Raw genomic sequence first — 12,575 nt, 5'->3', positions numbered from 1 at the left:
ACATTGAAAGCTAACGCAAGCTTCTGTTCCGTTGGGTGTAGCTTGTGTCCAAAGCTCGAGGAAACACTGCAGCTATAGACATTTTGTACTTTTCTGCTCTGATCCATAAGGAAACAAATTGTTCAATGGTGTAATGGTTAGTGTTTGCTCCGAGTCTGGCAGGTCAGTGGTTCAAAGCACTGCCCAAATCATATGAAAAACTTTAAAATGGTACGTGCTGCTTCCTTGCTTGACGTTCAGCATTTAAAAGGATAAGAGCACAGAGATTCCCCATAGGTGGGCATCCATGGGGAGGAGAAAATTCCTTCTCAGGAAATGCCCTGCTGAGCACGGTGAGAAAGGCGGCACCATTGTTGTGTCGTTGTTGGTACACAGAGTGCCCCAATGGCACTTCCTCCAAACTCAGTGGCTGTTTGTCTCATGTATTCCTATGTACGTCCGTGTGTGAGAGGTGTGTGGGGCAGCTCCACTATGAGCCTTAGATACTGTAAAAAATAAAAATAATAAAAAATATGTAAATACAGTAAGACCCCAACATTCATGGGAGATACGTTCCTGAAAATGCCACCAATGTCGGGCATTGTTCCAGTGGGAAAGAGTGGGATAGGTTCCTTGCGGATGACAGATGATTTCCGTGCTACGTGCTTCAGCACTCAACGGTCCCATTCTGTTCTCGTGTGGCCCACCACTTTACGGCTGAGTTGCTGTTGCTCCAGCGATGTTTCCACTTCACAATGACAGCATTTTAAGTTGACCGGGGCAGCTCGAGCAGGGCAGAAATTTGATAAACTGACTTGTTGGAAAAGTGGCATCCTATCACGTTGCCACGTTGCAAGTCACTGTGGTCTTCAGTATGGCCCATTCAACTGACAATGTTTGTCTACAGAGATTGCATGACTGTGTGCTTTATTTTATACATCTGTCAGCAATAGGTGGGGCTGAAATAGCCGAATCTACCAATTAGAAGAGGTGTCCGCATACTTTTGGCCATGTAGTGTATATTGTTGAAATAATGGCACATAGCTTTTGTTTCTCTGATGCAAACATCTGTCAAAATATTTGCGAATACTCAATTGGACAGACATCTGGTTTTGGCTTAATACTTAAAGTGGCTGGCTTAAGATCTTGGGGTCCAAAGTTTGAGCTCCTGTTATGCCGTTAAAATACCACCAGGCGGGTTGACTCAGCCAGTCATCCTTCTGAGGTGAGCAAATTGAGTACCAGCTTACTGGGAAGAATAAGCCATTTGAGTATCCTGTGTCAGAGTGGCTTCCATTCAAATGGAAATGGAAAACTGCAAGAAAAAAAAAAAAAGTTTTAAAAACAAAAATGGAAAAATGGAAATGGAAAACAAATGTAAAAAATTACCCCTGTGTGGGGGTGACGGTCATCTCAATAATGATTTTTACTATCATAATCGATGAACCGTTGCCAGATATCTCCTAAAATGACAGACTAGATAGGTTTTGAAAATGGCGACTTTCACAACTTTCGTGACCTTGACCCTGACCTCGAATCCGGGAAAATATGTCGTTGGGTATCACTCGTCGACCTCCACCCACATACCAAATTTCATCAAGATCGGAAGTAAAAAGTTTTCTTTGTACGGGAGGTGTTTTTGACCATCTTTCAGGTTACGTGGCGGCCAAACGGGACGGAAATTCAAAAATCTGTCCGGTTAGATACAATAAAATATTTTTTTACCATCATAATCAAGAAACAGTTGTTGAATATCTTGTAGAATGGCAGACGAGATAGGTTTTGAAAATGGCGATTTTTATAACTTATGTGACCTCGTGACCTTGACCCTGACCTTGAACCCAGACAAAAGTTATTTCGTTGTGCAACACCCATCGACCTCTACCCACATACTAAGTTTCATCAAGATCGGAAAGAAAAATTGACGGACGTACGGACATTTGGTCCGGCTTTATTAGGTCATCTCGGTAGAGATGCCCTAAAAATGGACAAGTCTGAAGACGATGGTTCACGAGCGGTATTTGACAATGTAGATTGTTTAAGTAGTCAAGGATGAGACAATGTGATAATGTTTGACCAAGTTATAAAAATGATCAACATGATGTGGTACGAGTGACAGGTTCGCTGCAAAATTCGCTGCAAAATGTCGAAAACCCGGTTTCGTTCAACAACTTTCAAAATTTAACCTTTGCATAACCTTAAAAGGTCACAAAACAATGTTGTGGACATTAAAATAAGGAAACAGGATATGTGCTATAGCTTTTTGGAGTTCGTTCGTCGAAGGTCGAAAACCCGGTTCGATTCCCACAACTTTGAAAATTTGACCTTTGTGAACTTTAAAGGTCAAGGATTATGACATTTGGTGCAAAACTTCCTCTGGAACATTCCAGGAACAATATAACGTCTTATAGGCTTTATGGCATTTCGCACTCCTCGGATTATCCATACTTTGATGAAATCAGCGTAAAAACAAACTTGAAAGGGGGCGCCACAGGCAAGGTGTTCGAGATAGAGCAAAATGGTTTCAAGACTTTAGGTGGGGAATGACCTCAAGTTATGCATAAAAAAATATTGTCATCCAAGCTCTCAAAGTTTGGGTGGTCGTATGATTTTTATGTCAAAATTCGAAATTTTCTAAGTTCGTGACCATGTGACGAAAATGAAAAATCGAGCTCCGTGGAGCAATGCAGGTGCCATTGGGCTAACCAAATACCAAAAAACCCCTGCCAGATTCGACAAACCCCTCAGAGAAGACGGATTTTTATGACAAAATTCGTAATTTTCTAAGTTCATGACTTTGTGACCTTGACCTTGGGATGAAAATGAAAAAAAAATTAGAGCTCCATGTGGGGCTATGCAGGTGCCATTGGGCTAACCAAATACCGAAACCCCTGCCAGATTCGACAAACCGCCTTGGAGAAGATGCAAATTGAAATTGGCTACCCCCAAAAAACACAATTCACAATTTTCTAAGTTTGTGACCTTGTGACCTTGACCTTGGGACGAAAATGAAAAATATAACTCCGTGGGGCTATGCAGGTGCCATTGGGCTCACCAAATACCGAAACCCGAGCCAGATTCGACAAACCCCTCGGAGAAGATAATTTTTTATGTCAAAATTTGCAATTTTCTGAGTTCGTGACCTTGTGACGAAAATGAAAAAAAAAAAAAAAAAAAAAATCGAGCTCCATGGGGCTATGCAGGTGCCATTGGGCTAACCCAATGCCAAAACCCGTCAGATTCGACAAACCCCCAAGGAGAAGATGCAAATTGAAGTTGACTACCCCCTAAAAACACGTTTTTTTGGGGCGTGGCTCTGCCCATAATGGGTGCACCACGCCCATTCTCAGGAAAACACAACTAGATCATGATATAAACCTCCCACCAAAATTTTATCAGGATCGGATAAAAACCCACGGAACAATGCTCGGGAGAAACAGACAGACAGACAGAGACAGACACACACAACAATAACGAATAAAGTGGTCACTTATTTTTTTCGTGAACCAAAATGCAGATGGAGAACTGCCCCGACAGCCCGATAAATCTGAAGATGTGAAAGGAGTGGTTATTCTTCATCGAATTGGACTGGGATCCAAATAAGAATTCAACCCACTCGTTGCGTCATCCTTGAAGCATGTATGTGCTGCCGATGCAGTGCAACTGCACACAAGGGAGAGATTTGCCCAGGGTGCCAGCGATAATCACAGACTGAAAAACACCATTGGGTCTGGCTGGCGCCCTATCCGAGGGAAGAAACACTTTTTGATGCAACGCTCTGCCTGCGGAAATCCAGTTCGACAGTTCATAGTCTGGTCAAGCATCGACTTCAGACTATGGATTGCTCAAAAGTGGACGTGTCAAACATTATTCACAAGGCCAACAAAGCAAGAAAAGCAATATTGTGTAGATTGCAGCACTTATTTAGCACTCAGGTGAATGGTTTTAATGTAGCCTTTATGCATGTGTGATGCACAACAGAAGTGACGCAATGTTTGCTTTTTCTTTTTTTGTGCCATTGCGCATTTGTTGACGCACGCTTTTCACACTGAGCACCAAAACAAGTTGACAACAAGAGTAGTAGAAAGGGGGGGGGGACTTTGAATTTTTATGAGACCAAGAGGCCATATTTCAGGAAATCATCAAATCAGTTTGCCAAGAAAGTATCGAGTACATACAAAACTAGAACACTCAGGAGAGCGCATACCTCCACCAGGTTGAACAGCTTATGTTTTGTATCCCACCGATAGGATAGATCTGAACCAAAATGAAATCAGGTTATTGATCTTGACGCCTGACAAACTCATCCACCGAGTTTCATCCAAATCCGAACACAACTTCGAGACATCATGCTTTGCATCGTTTGTGGCCGAATCTTTCAATGGTGACAAAAAAAAAAAAAAAATCTTCTTGTATCCGTATCTTCCAAAATCGAATCAATTTGTCATCACACCCCAAACCTGTCCACCAAATTTCATTCAAATATGTCCACAACTCTGAGATATTCTGCTCACAGACAAACAGACGGGTGAAAACAACCTCCGTCCAACGAATAATGTCAGATCGGCTCAAGGTAATTGCAGGTGCAGGAGAAGACGTTTTTCAAATTGAACCCCTGCCTCCTCCCCACACCTTCCCCTTGCCCGCTTTTACAAACAGGTTCTCAGAACCCCGGGTTTTGATGTTCGAGGTTCCCTGCATCCCGATGCAACTCAGCTCTGTATCACAACACAAATATTTTGGAAAAACCAACTTCACCACTGAGAATGATGATGAATGCCAGACAGTACACGAGATTACAAGTTGAGCTATTTGTGTATGACCTGACAATAAAACCCAAGTCTCGAGCGAGTCGCATAAGGCAATTTATCTGTACGAATTGCAGGCGATTATTTCTGGACAAGTGATGCATTCGTGAGACGTTCAACAGCGAAGGGAACATACATTGGCATCAATTCCAGGTGTTTCTCAAAAATCCTTCAAAAGTATTGACAATTCCCTGAGTTTTAAATTAGTGTTCAAAATTGAAACTTTCATGTACACACATATAAAATGTATATAGTGTTGCGGTTGAGGAAATTCGCAAACCACCATTCAGGTCCCGTAGGTGAGATATCTCTGTAAGTACATGTGTAGTTAGCCCCAAACCCGTTGTTTAGAGGGAATAAATGTCATTCATGCGGGCTGCGACCCTTTGAGATAGTCGTTTTTCTGTTCTATCTTTATTTTGAACCAACCACGTCTCAACCGCCATCACACAACAACCACCAACCACAACGCCGCTTCCAAACAACAACAATGCCAACAGCCACAATCTTTACCTTCACAACTCGCTCCCGCAAACATCGCATCACCGCCATTCCAAACGGCACCATGGCCATAAACCACCACCATAAACCCTCCACCACCTTCACCTCTCCTTCGACCGCCATTCCCACACCACCTGGGAGCACCGAGCGTCAGGCTGTCCTGGGCTCGTACGGGACGCGCGCCAAGCCGCGAGTGCAAAATGCAGCCTTCCCGAGGAGAATTCGGATCAGGAATGCTACACGCCCACTTCTGATCCGTCTAATCAGCAAGCGCGGGGCGGTTTGGCCCCACCTCCAGGCGCGTCGGTGGAGAATCGCGATATGCAAATTCTAGGATCAGGGGAGACTCGCGCCCCTTTTTCTCCGTCCAATGGGCGAGCGTGGCTCCACCCCCGAGCTCGTTCTGATCCAGAAATTTGCATATGGGTTCTCCTGCCGGCCTATAAAGCGCCGAGCGCGGGGCGAATTTGAGGAGTCTGTCGGGGTTCGGAGTCTGTCGGGGTTCGGAGTCTGTCGGGGTTCGGAGTCTGTCGGGGTTCGGAGTCTGTCGGGGTTCGGAGTCTGTCGGGGTTCGGAGTCTGTCGGGGTTCGGAGTCTGTCGGGGTTCGGAGTCTGTCGGGGTTCGGAGTCTGTCGGGGTTCGGAGTCTGTCGGGGTTCGGAGTCTGTCGGGGTTCGGAGTCTGTCGGGGTTCGGAGTCTGTCGGGGTTCGGAGTCTGTCGGGGTTCGGAGTCTGTCGGGGTTCGGAGTCTGTCGGGGTTCGGAGTCTGTCGGGGTTCGAGTCTGTCGGGGTCCGGAGTCGGTCGGGGTTCGGGGTCTGTGGGGGTCGGGAGTCTGTCGGGGTTCGGAGTCTGTCGGGGTCCGGAGTCTGTCAGGATTCGGAGTCTGTCGGGGTTCGCAGTCTGTCGGGGTTCGGAGTCTGTCGGGGTTCGGAGTCTGTCGGGGTTCGGAGTCTGTCGGGGTTCGCAGTCTGTCGGGGTTCACAGTCTGTCGGGGTTCGGAGTCTGTCGGGGTTCGGAGTCTGTTGGGTTTCGGAGTCTGTCGGGGTTCGGAGTCTGTCGGGGTTCGGAGTCTGTCGGGGTTCGGAGTCTGTCGGGGTTCGGAGTCTGTCGGGGTTCGGAGTCTGTCGGGGTTCCGGAGTCTGTCGGGGTTCGGAGTCTGTCGGGGTTCGGAGTCTGTCGGGGTTCCCGGAGTCTGTCGGGGTTCGGAGTCTGTCGGGGTTCGGAGTCTGTCGGGGTTCGGAGTCTGTCGGGGTTCGGAGTCTGTCGGGGTTCCCGGAGTCTGTCGGGGTTCGGAGTCTGTCGGGGTTCGGAGTCTGTCGGGGTTCGGAGTCTGTCGGGGTTCGAGTCTGTCGGGCTTCGGTGTCTGTCGGGGTTCGGAGTCTGTCGGGGTTCGGAGTCTGTCGGGGTTCGGAGTCTGTCGGGGTTCGGAGTCTGTCGGGGTTCGGAGTCTGTCGGGGTTCGGAGTCTGTCGGGGTTCGGAGTCTGTCGGGGTTCGGAGTCTGTCGGGGTTCGGAGTCTGTCGGGGTTCGGAGTCTGTCGGGGTTCGGAGTCTGTCGGGGTTCGGAGTCTGTCGGGGTTCGGAGTCTGTCGGGGTTCGGAGTCTGTCGGGGTTCGGAGTCTGTCGGGGTTCGGAGTCTGTCGGGGTTCGGAGTCTGTCGGGGTTCGGAGTCTGTCGGGGTTCGGAGTCTGTCGGGGTTCGGAGTCTGTCGGGGTTCGGAGTCTGTCGGGGTTCGGAGTCTGTCGGGGTTCGGAGTCTGTCGGGGTTCGGAGTCTGTCGGGGTTCGGAGTCTGTCGGGGTTCGGAGTCTGTCGGGGTTCGGAGTCTGTCGGGGTTCGGAGTCTGTCGGGGTTCGGAGTCTGTCGGGGTTCGGAGTCTGTCGGGGTTCGGAGTCTGTCGGGGTTCGGAGTCTGTCGGGGTTCGGAGTCTGTCGGGGTTCGGAGTCTGTCGGGGTTCGGAGTCTGTCGGGGTTCGGAGTCTGTCGGGGTTCGGAGTCTGTCGGGGTTCGGAGTCTGTCGGGGAGCTGCAGAGAGGGGAAGCCTGGAGCTTGGAGTGCGGTCGAGTCGGTTTGAGTGCAGAGTCGGCCTTGGAGGAGCGGGGAGTGGAGTCGGGAGGCGAGGGCGTACAGGTGGTTTGCTGCAGTCAGCTGAGGAGAATGGGGGAAGAGACAGAGTTGCTCGGGTCCGAGGCAAGGAAGACGGCGGTCGGCGACGAGCTCACGGTGGAATCGCTCGGCGCGGGACCCAAGCAAGCCAACTATCCTCTTTCCCCAGAGCATCAACAATTCCCCCCCCCCCCTTTTTCCCCCCTGTGCTGAGATAGTGCGAAAATGGGGCCCCGTTCCCACCCCACTCCAAGCAGTGCCAACGAAACCCGCGAAGGAGCACGAAGTCGGGGCACCGCCGCACCGCCACATTTGAGGCTCATCACAAAGACACGGGTAGGATCCACCTGGTCTCGCGGACCTGACCGCTCTTTCAGGTCCCGCGCAAATATAGGCCCACAGGCCCCGTCTGCCCCCTTGTCTTTGAGGGTGGCCCTTTTCTTTTGTTTCTGTGTAAACATGTGTGTGTGGCGCCAGTCTGGTGAAGTAAAACTGTGTAAGTGTTGCCGTGTGTATGCGTAGTCGGTTGTAGATCTGCATTGTTGTGTTTCTTTTGTAGCATTTGATATATGTGCATTCTGTTTAATTGTATATGTGTGCTCTCTATGTGCCGCGGAATAAATGTGCATCATGTTGAACTGTTTTCCCGTTTCGCTTCGTCTTTTCTTTCATTGAATCTCCATCTTCCTTCACGTTAAGGGTTGGTAGTGGGCTTAATACGCCCGATAATTAATCGGAACCGTCGAGGCCGACGATAACACTGCTCGGTTATCCCGATAGTACGGAACGGGTCGCTTAAGTGGCCCGTGTCCGGAGTCGACCTGCGGCGAGGTGCGATCACCCGGTCTACCCTCCGCGTGGGTACTTAGGTAGGTCGAGTTTGGCGAACAACCCTATCCCACGCGGGGGGCCGATTGGCACGATCGTGGTGAGGCCGAAAGGCCCACCCGTGACTAGCTCCCGGCGTTAGTCCGAGAAGGTCACGACAGAATTGTCCGTCCGGTGGGCGACGTGCCGCGATTCGAGTTACGTGGCCGCTCGCACGCCGGCGAGCGCGAATTCGCAACAATACACACACACACACACACACACACACACACACACACACACACACACACACACACACACACACACACACACACACACACACACACACACACACACACACAGTTTCGGTTGTGGATATTCACAGATCACCATTCAGGTTTCCCGAAGATCAGTTATGTCGGTAAGTGTGTGTTCCAGGTTAGATTTCCCCACCAATGTCCAACGGAGATTATTTGTGTACCGGGCTGTGCATCTTTGAGTTAGCCCTTATTCTTTTGCTATCTTTATTTTAAAACGAACAACATCTCCTCACAATCATCTCCACAAACAACGCCATCTTTTCACCAACAACAACCATTTCAAACAAACAACGTCTCCTCACCATCATCTCCACGGCGCCGCCATCTTTTCGCCAGCAACGGCATCCACAAACGAACATCTCCGCTGACAAACACGACCACTTCCTCATTGGAGCGAAAGACGGTGATTCCTACCACGTCCACGTTTGACGGCAAGGTCGGATCAGAATGACAAAAGGGGAGGAGCCAGCGGGGGGGTGAAGGGTCAAAGGTGAAAGACCAAACACCACCCCAAACCCGATAAAAGGCCGGGCTGAAACGCCGACATCAGTAGTGGTTGAGTGGAGCTCTGTTGTTGAGTGGAGCTCGGTCGTTGGAGTTCGGAGCCTGGAGTCCAGTCGGGTCGAGCCTGCAGTGCAGAGTTGTTGGTCGGTGGAGGCTGCAGCGAAGTCGCCAGCCGGAGAGAAGTCGCCAGCCAGCGACATAACGGTCCGAGCGACGCTGAGGAGTGAGCGGGCTCTTAAAAGAGCATCAACTCCAAAAGAGCGAGGCCCGTTCGCTCCTCTGAAGCGTCGTCGGCCAGGCCCGATCAACCAGGCCGCACAACTAGGCCTGGACCAACCAAGCCGCTGTTACACCAGCTGCCGGGTTGACGAGACATACGGAGGGTCACCGACCGAAAGACCCATCGAGTCGTCTCCAGGGCGACAAGCTCACCTGCACGGCCTCGCGGAGCTCCTTCGGTCTTCCAAGCTCCGAGGAACATTAAAGGCCTATGGCCCCAGTTCTCCCTTTTCTTTTCTGGGGTTTTTGCATGGAAGTTTGTGGCACTTTGTCCCTCAAGTATAGAATTGTTATAAGTGCATGTAAATGATAATAGACAACGGCTGTCGGTCTTTTTGCTCGTGTCTTGTCCCCTACCCCCATTCATTGCCTTGCTTGCATATGTGCATGTACAAATAAATGTCCGCATTGTTTGAATATTCACCTGCTCGTTGTGTCCTTTCCTCCATTGAACTGCCATAATTGCGTTCGGAATAAACAGCTGGTTATTAATAGCCGATAAGATAATTGGGTCCAACGGGGCTTGGCGATAATAAACTGCTTGGCAATCGCAGACGGAAAGAGCTGCTTAAAGCGGCTCATTTCCGAGCAGGTCCCGTTGAGGTACAACCTCTCGGTAGTCTGTCCGCATGAATAATTAGGTAAACCGACAATTCGGCGATCGACCCTGTAGCGTGCGGGCAGAGCATTGACAAGGTTGTGGTGTGGTTAAAAACACACCCGTAGCTGGATTTCAGCATTCATCCAAAAGCTGCGACTGGATTGCAACAGTCAGTGGGCGCGCAGCCGCAATTAGCTAAAGGCGGTCGCCCGCACGCCGGAAATCCACAACATATTGTTACGTTTGAGGGGGGGGGTATGCATTCAAAGGGTAATTAGGATGTTTAATTAGGTATGCCATGCTGTTCGAGTGTACTAGGATCTCAATGTAATAAGTAGCAATTCAGTGGTGATAAGTTGTCTAGTAAATGTCCATTTCTTCAAGGGGGAAATGATAATTGTCACGTAATTAGATAGGGACACGGGATAGGGTAAGTGTGTCTGCGTAAACCCCTTTTAGTATTCTCTGGAGGCTTGCCGTGACGTCACAGGACAGTGCTGCGGATGGCTCCGCCCCGTGATCACGATTGGCGGAAGGCGACGGCGGAGGGCCAATAAACGGCTCGATTGGAAGTGACGAGGACGGGAGCATAAAAAAGGTTCTGTTCGGGGTCGAAAAAGAAGAAGATCGGGACAGAAAGACCGTTTTTTGGGGTGGAGGTTGTTGTGCTGGGAGCGTGCTTGTTGTTGCACTGATTCGGCCCTGGTTTCTTCGTGTCTTATAGCCTTGCTGAGCCTCGTGCCTCACCTTGGTTGGCTCTGGGGTTCTGCTGGCTCGGAGTACGGGGTCGAACGGCGGGCGGACCTGCCTCCCTCTCCTGCTCGCGGTTTGGCGCCGGAGCTGGTTCCCTGGCGGCTGTGAACGGACTTGGGCCAAGACCAGGAGGTCAACAGCACCACGGTTTCTCCTGCCCCCCTGACGAGAGCAAGGCCCGCTCGTCCAACGCCAATCCAAGGACTGTTGTGTCCACGCCACGGTCCAGCTTGACTACCAGGAATAGCTGCGTTGTGTGTGTGTGTGTGTGTGTGTGTGTGTGTGTGTGTGTGTGTGTGTGTGTGTGTGTGTGTGTGTGTGTGTGTGTGTGTGTGTGTGTGTGTGTGTGTGTGTGTGTGTGTGTGTGTGTGTGTGTGTGTACCTGGCGCCTTAGAGGGTTTGAGATTTGTCTTTTCCTTGGAATTGTCTGCGTTTTCCCCACGCCCGATCCCACACCATCCCGTCGAATCGCCCCGGATCCCTCTTCTTGCCGAGTCTTGTTATTTTTGGTTAGAGGAATAAACGTTATCAACTCAGTGAAAAGCGACTCGTGCCACCTTCCTCGTCCCGTTTGCGGTAGAGCGATTAGAACCGCCATCTTTGGGTTATAAATAAATAAACCGCCTCCATCGTTTCGGCTCATTCTACGTTGGCGGGACTGTTCAAGTCCCGTGGACGTCACAAAATATATATATATATACATATATATATATATATATATATATATATAAATATATATATATATATACATATATATATATATATATATATATATATATATATATATATACACATATATATATATACATATACACATATATATATATACATATACACATATATATATATATACATATACACATATATATATATATACATATACACATATATATATATACACATATACATATATACATATACACATATATATATATACATATACACATATATATATATATATATATATATATATATATATATATATATATATATTGGAACCCCTCATTTGGACCAAACCAAGGGACTTGGCCAAAAGTGGTCTGCTTGAAGGGTGGTCCCCTTAGCCGGTTTCACCATTTGGGTAGGTCTTCAGGTAAAGATGTACAACTTCCTTAATACATTTAATTCCGAAATTGAACAACTTAAGTGGAACAACTGTTTGTACAGGATTTCACATTCACGTACTGTACTTTATTCACAGAAAGACAGACAGGAACAGTAATTTTGATTATTCACAGAAAGTCTTTTGGATTATTCACGGAAACAGCAATTTTGATTATTATTATTGTGCAATGTTGAGAAAAAAGAAGAAGAAGAAAAAAAAAAGTCCAGGGTGTACTGCCTCACGGATGACGCTGCAGATTCAGCGATACCATTCTGTTGTTTGTCGACGGTGTCCAGTAAATGTCCGAGATTCTTGGACAGAAGATACTGCCTTGTTTTCGCCATACATTCCATTACTTCTCGCGTGGTAATCGGCTCCTGCACGGTGTCGTCGTCAATGTCGTCGTTATCAGTGTCACCGTTGTCAGTGATAAACTCAGCCACCACGTCATCATGGACTTGATTCATTTCATTGTTCTCGCATTTTTGGAACATCTGAGTCGCAGTTAATGTACTCATCAACCATGTCCGTCATCAAACCATAATTTTCATGCATTCTTTTGTGCAGATCGGCGAGTGGGATATCGTCTTCGTCGGCACCCTCAACCGCATTGTCACCGAAACCACACCGAACGAAATTATGCTCGTCGAGATTGTGAAAACCAGGTGTGGCAGATTTCCCAATGATAAGTGTTTTTTGGAATTCACCGACCATGTTGACGAGGAAAGCAGCAGTCAACCGTCCCTTCGATTGCTTTGCGCCTTTGCACTCCGTCCCTTTAACACTGAGCGTTCTGTCTGGCATCGCGCGGTAAAAC

At 48.6% G+C, this 12,575-nt stretch overlaps 1 protein-coding gene across 9 annotated transcripts in view; it reads right to left on the bottom strand.

Annotated features, from left to right (window-relative positions):
• OSBPL9 (oxysterol binding protein like 9) overlaps positions 1–12,575 on the bottom strand; it is a 98,806-nt gene that overhangs the window by 75,647 nt on the left and 10,584 nt on the right. The window contains exon 1 of one of the 9 annotated variants that reach the window (XR_015049136.1): positions 5,301–5,426. The exons of 6 other annotated variants lie outside the window; for them this stretch is intronic. The gene's annotated coding sequence lies outside the window, so the exon portion shown is untranslated. Of the gene's footprint in view, positions 1–5,300; positions 5,427–12,575 lie in introns of those variants that run through there. 2 more of the 9 variants (XR_015049138.1, XR_015049140.1) reach the window with 2 other exon arrangements.

Source organism: Eptatretus burgeri, chromosome 11, assembly GCF_056783735.1.
Source record: "Eptatretus burgeri isolate ZD-2024b chromosome 11, Ebu_testis_v1, whole genome shotgun sequence".
Lineage (NCBI taxonomy): Eukaryota > Metazoa > Chordata > Myxini > Myxiniformes > Myxinidae > Eptatretus > Eptatretus burgeri.
This window is presented reverse-complemented; position numbering and strand designations above follow the sequence as displayed.